At 40.4% G+C, this 6,343-nt stretch overlaps 1 long non-coding RNA gene across 1 annotated transcript; it reads left to right on the forward strand.

The window, feature by feature from the left end:
• Positions 1–992, forward strand: LOC128605182 (uncharacterized). The gene is made up of 2 exons (XR_008385504.1): positions 1–297; positions 451–992. It is a non-coding gene; the product is annotated as an uncharacterized LOC128605182 (long non-coding RNA).
• The last annotated feature ends 5,351 nt before the right edge of the window (positions 993–6,343 follow it).

The following is a 6,343-nucleotide window of genomic DNA, read 5'->3' on the forward strand; positions in this document are numbered from 1 at the left end:
CCATTCAAATTCCCAGCCTTCAGTCTCTCTTTATTTATTTATTTTTTTTTAGATGTAGATGTTTCACAGGCTGGGCAGCAGCTGTGGGGGCACAGGTGGCATGTGGCCTGGTGTAAGATCAGAACACATCAACCAGCCAGAACTGAGAGTGGTCAAGCTGGTCCTCAAGTGCTCTTAAACAGTTCAGAGACATCACCCCCCCCCCATAATGTCAAGCATTGTGATGGTCAGCTACATCAACCATCAGAGTGGCATGAAACCGCACTACCGTATCTGCCTTGAAGGAAATCTGCTCAGGTGGGTCAAACGTTGCTCAGAATTCAGCAACCTGGACACATGCATTGGTAGCCAGTCGACTACCGTGACATTATGGTTAAATCCAGGTGTCAGACCTGAAATCTCATCACCCAATTTTTTGCGGTTCAATTGATTGAACTTGCAACATTCCAGGAAGGCAAGAATGCAGCTGGACAGTATCCAATCCTCAGACCAGCTGTTCATCTGTCATGACAGAAGGACACAGTGGGCTCCTTCTCTAAGCAGATTCTTGCCGCAACAACACAATTCCTCATAACATTGTTTGTATACATGATCTAGGTGATTCTCCTAGCCCCTGGTAGTTAGGAGGGTTTATTGATTTCTTTACTACAAACTATAGTGAAATGTTTTGTATGTTAGATACTGTATCATAGGTGTTTATTGTTGTATCCCAAACTCAGCTTAACAACTCAAAAGATAATAGACACAATATAATTTAGAGTAGAGATACTGTAACTGTCAATAATTCACCACATCTAACAAGGTGACGTGTTTCATTTGAATTGTTTGTTACTGAAGAAAACAAACTGAATGCCACCAGAAAACACACTTCCTTGATTCTCACCAAACATCCTCACACAAGCCCTTCGCATTCTAATCATGCAAACCTGTTGCCAATGTACTGTTGTCATTGTCTGTACAGATCTTCCTCAGTCAGTTTGTTTCATTGCTAAGTCTTGTCTTTGGACTGTTTTTTAATGTGAAAATCAGGGGTGCCTAATCTTATCCGGAAAGTCCGGTGTGGGAGCAGGTTTTCATTCCAACCAAGCAGAAGCCACACCTGAGTCTACTGAAAGCCCAAGATGATAATAATAATTCCTTACATTTATATAGGACTTTACATTATATGAGGGGAAATCTCCTCAACCACCACCAATGTGTAGCATCCACCTGCATGATTGGCAGCCATAATGCGCCAGAACGCCCACGACACACCTGCTATTGGCGGAGAGGAGAGGAGTTATGTAGCCAATTCAAGGATTGAGATTATTAGGGGGCCATGAAAGATAAGGGTCAATGAGGGAATTTTTCCAGGACACCGGGGGTATACCCCTACTCTTTATGAGAAGTGTCCTGGGATTTTTAATGACCACAGAGAGTCAGGAGCTCAGTTTAACGTCTCATCCAAAGGACGGTGTCAAGTGCGTTGTATTTTTTGTTGAGTTTCAACAGAATTTCAATAAATTTTAGTACAAAACAATACAGCTGAGGTGTAAAAGACAATGTAGATACATCAGAGACACATCAAAACTGTTTCACATTTGCTGCACATTAACTGCATGAGCGCCCATTTACCAACAGCCAATCTTGTATGCTGAGATATCAGTTTATTAGCTGCTCAGATCCTACTTTAACTCATTAAACATAAATAATATGGAGAGAGAAAGATGTAGATGGGTAAAATTCTAAATATAAGGCTAGGCATATTCAAGAAATCTTACATACATATCTGTCAAAACAGAAACAATTGAAATCTTTAATTTATTGAGCAACAAAAAATTGGATCTAAAGTTTTGTTAAGCAGTGGTTCTTTCTTCAAGCTTACAAATTCTTTATTCGTTTTTGCAAATTCAGCACTTCTTTCTATATTCAATGCTTCCCACTACTCTGCTTTCTGTAAAGCGATTGCTCAATCTCCCTTGCGGAAATGTATATACAGTACCTATGAAAGTTACATGATCTTCTGTGCTTAAGAACAAGGGTCCTAAAAAAGGATTGAAATCCTTAGAAATCAATGGTTATGCAAATCACTTGAATCTTGTTATCTAATCCAGGGGTTCCCAAACTTTTCCAGGGCAGTGTCTTTAAAACACATTAAAAATACCAACTTCTGAATATATGCCCCTTTTTTTAAATTAATAATTCCATCTTACATCTTTACATTACATTAGATTAGGAATTGATTGTGTGTGTGTGTGTGTGTGGCTGTCTGAGAGTGAGAAAGAAAATCATGTATTTACTTATTTTTCACGCCAAATTGTTGAGGCCCCCCGGGCGCCCCCTGGTGGCTCCCAAGGGTGCCGCCGCCCCCACTTTGAAAACCACTGATCTAACTGTTATATACTCTGGTATACTCTTTCCCTGCTCTGACACACATTATTAGTTGAATCAGGTGTTTTGGGCACAGGAAAATCTCTGAAATGCGCAGGGAAGGTCTACTCCAGAAACATGACTGGGAACATGTACAATACAAACGCGTACTGAGACTTTATATAAGGTATGTGTATATTTACAAAGACTCAAAGCCCACGCATCTCGAATGTTTCAAAGTTCATCGTTAGTGCCATCCTTATCGCTAATAATAGAAAACCGTGATAATGGGCTGTCTTTTGTGTTTCTTTGCACGTTGACACTGCGCGCGAGTGGAAACGGATCGCATTCAATCATCTGTTGTCTTTCTATCCGTTTGGTAAGAGTAAAGGACACTTTTCTAATGAGAAATGGGCCGCTATAGCGGGAAAAGCTGTCGCCTGGTTTTCATGCTGACCATGACCAGCTTGTTTTTCTTGGCCGAGATCGTGGCCGGTTATGCCGGGAACTCCATAGCGCTGGTGTCGGACTCGTTTAACATGCTGTCCGATATCATCTCTCTCTCGGTGGGTCTCGTGGCGGCGCGCGTTCGTCACCGCTCCTCCTCTGCGCGCTGCACGTACGGGTTGGTGCGCGTCGAGGTGCTGGGCGCGCTGGCGAACGCGGTGTTCCTGGCCGCCATCCGCTTTTCCGTGTCGGCCCAAGCGCTTGAGCGGCTCGCAAAGCCCGAGGCTATAGACAACCCCGCTCTAGTGCTTGTTGTCGGCAGCATCGGACTCTGTATCAACGTGGTGGGACTGATTGTCTTTCAAGACTGGAGATGCCTGTGCAGGAGAGGAGCGCGCACGACGCACCGCGACAGCGAACCGAAGAGCGACACGGACACAGAAGCAGGTGGAGCGGAGTGAATGCCAACAGATTCATAGTTTTTAATTTTGTTCGCATTTAAAAACAAACAAACAAACAAAAAACCTTAATATGTTCAGTCTAATGATATAAAGAAGATTTTCTCTGCATTTTGAATTACACTAAAGAATATTTTGGAGACATGGTAGAAGGGCAGCATCTCTTAGTAATTCTTGAAAAGCGGCAGTCGAACTATTTATTAGCCAAACGTTACAAAGTACGTTGTGCGTAAATATTCATTGAAATGAATGTATCTAATTGTAGTAAATGTAATTTTACACTCCTCTCGGTGCATCACACAGAGGCAACTGATCATTATCATCCGAGTTTGGAATTCAGCTGCCATGCCATTCACACATCCTAATTAATGTTTAATGTATACCGATTTACCCCCAGATTTCATCATGCCGTAAATGTCTTCAGACAATCGGATTTAAGTCAATAGAACCTGACCCTTATTTACAACACTCATATTAGTCGACAAAGTTTACCTATGATCAATATGCAGCAAAAGGTGTCATGCACTCCCATCTGCTCTGTTCACAGGCTTCGGACAGCGAGATCTGCCTTTGGAAAAATTTGAGGATGAAGCCCACCAACCTAACATTAAAGGTATGCATGTTCACTGGCAAAAGAGGGTCCATACCAAGAAGTAGTTTTATTTGATCAAAACTAATGTAGTTTCGGTGACATTATCATCAAACAAGATTCCAACGTTCCTTACCTCATCAAGAAAATGAATTTACTTTTGTAAATAAAAACAATCATTCAAAGGGGCCGTAATGCAGGTTCCTGAAGAACTGCTCAACAATGGCTGCTTTTGCTAGAGGTCTGAACACCCTGGTGGATTCCTTCACAAGTGGATCTGCTGTGATCAAGACTGCGATCCAGCAGTCCAGGAATCGCTCCTGAAAGCAATAACCCGTAGTCCATGGGACTTTGGTGGAAGCTGTTCTGTAAATAATGGGCATCACACAAGCTGGATCTGGTGCACTGCCTGATTCCCAAAATACAAACTTTTCTCCAGGGATGCTAAACAGCAGCCAGTTCCCGCACCACGGCAAGTCCATCATGCCACATCAACATGGATTGCAACTCTGTGGGATCTCAGGAAATTATGATGAACTTTGTGAAAGGGTTGAGACACCTCCATCCATCACATTTCCTTAAATGCCCAGATCTCCTCCTTGAGTCCCTTAAGTCCTGCCGCCATATGCAAGATGCCAAACTGAAAGAGGCGCCTCTAAAAATGAGTGATCAGTCTGGCAAAAACAGTGGGAGAACGTGGTAGGGACGACTCTGGGGTGACCTTGTGTTTGAACCCAGGATTTTTGTTAAAGCCAAGTTTGTAAATCAAATTGATTGACCTTGCTGTGTTCCATGAGGAGCATTACACTGGGTGGTTGGATGTCATTAGAACAGCCTACATAGAGATCTGTGCTGCTGAAACCTCTGCATCAGTGTGCCCTTTCTCCAGGGTCTACAAGGTTAACATCACCCTCCCAGTGCCATAAATGTGGCCGTCGTCTCCAAACACCTTTCCAGTCAGTCTTAGGGTGCGTCGGTTCCACGAGACTGGATTGTTGGATTGCTGGCATACATTACCCAGATGATTCTCACAGCCCATGGTGGCTAGTTGGGGTGCAATAAAACATTAGTTACATATGTAACTAATCACTAATCGATATCCATATATCGATTATCGACATCCATATATCGCCATACCTTACTTTATAACTTTATTGGACGTCTTGGCGTGCATATACACATGCCTAGTAAGGTAAGCAAGTGATTCTCATTGCTCCTGAAGGTCATCCAATGATCACTGAACCACGATTACACATTTACTTCCAATGAAACAAAAGCATTCGATTTCACTATTTTTTTTTCTTTCTTCGGTGAATGACATTATGCCCAAGTTCTTCTGGCTAATCCACTAAATACAAAGACAGAAAATGGCACCATTATGTGAAAGAAGGTAAATGTAAACTTTTCTTTTCAAAAACAAACTTTAAAACCACGGTTTTGAACCAAATCATAAATGAAAAATATAATGATAATTGCAATGAAAAAATAAATAAGTAAATAAATACTAAATAAATAAATAAAAAGAAACAAAACAAAAAAACCCCAAAACAACCCCCCCCAAAACAAACAAACAAACAAACAAACAAGACTTTGATTTTGGAAACTAGAACTTTAAAATGTAAAGAATTTGGAAATGGTTATTTTAAAGAAAGAACGAAAAGTTTTCGGTCAATACAAAATTAGAATAAAAGAAAGGCAATTTTAAAACTATACTATTGCTAACTCAAATAAGATGACAGAATAAAAAAATAATCAATTTTTACATTTTTTTTTGGAAAGCGTTTATTTTTAACCAAAAACTATAGGGAGATTTTCTGTCTATTACATACAGTAGCGTAGGTGTTTCTAGGCAAGTTGCGTCACAAAACTCCTTATCAACTGTAAAGATAATAACAGATACAGTATAAATTACAGTAAAGATACTGTACCTGTCAATTATTGACCACATATAACAAAGTGAAATGTTTGATGGCATTTATTGCAGTAGAAATAAAAAACAAACCTGTTGACCTGATCTGTAACCTCATATGTAAAACAAAAACAATGATTTAAAAACAAAACTCTTTACGAAATGCACACTTAATACATTTTTAGAACAAACAAGGTGCAAATTATTCTGAAGTGTAAAAGAGAAAACAAATCCACTGTAAAAATAAAAATAAATAAAAAGTGCCAGCTAAGTATTGTAAATTTATATTAAATAATTGTAAAACTCACAGTAAAGTACTGTATATATTTACAGGTAATTACTATATACACCGATCAGCCGTAACATTAAAACCACTGACAGGTGACAGATTATCTCGTTACATGGCACCTGTTAAGAGGTGGGCTACATCAGGCAGCAAGCATACAATCAGTTCTCGAAGTTGATGTGTTGGAAGCAGGAAAAGGACCAAATTGTGATGGCTAGACGACTGGGTACGATCATCTCCAAAACAGTGATGTGCAGTGGTTAGTACCTATGACCTGTGAACTGGCAACAGGGTCGTGGGAGCCC

The sequence above is a fragment of the Ictalurus furcatus genome, chromosome 3 (genome assembly GCF_023375685.1).
Source record: "Ictalurus furcatus strain D&B chromosome 3, Billie_1.0, whole genome shotgun sequence".
NCBI lineage: Eukaryota > Metazoa > Chordata > Actinopteri > Siluriformes > Ictaluridae > Ictalurus > Ictalurus furcatus.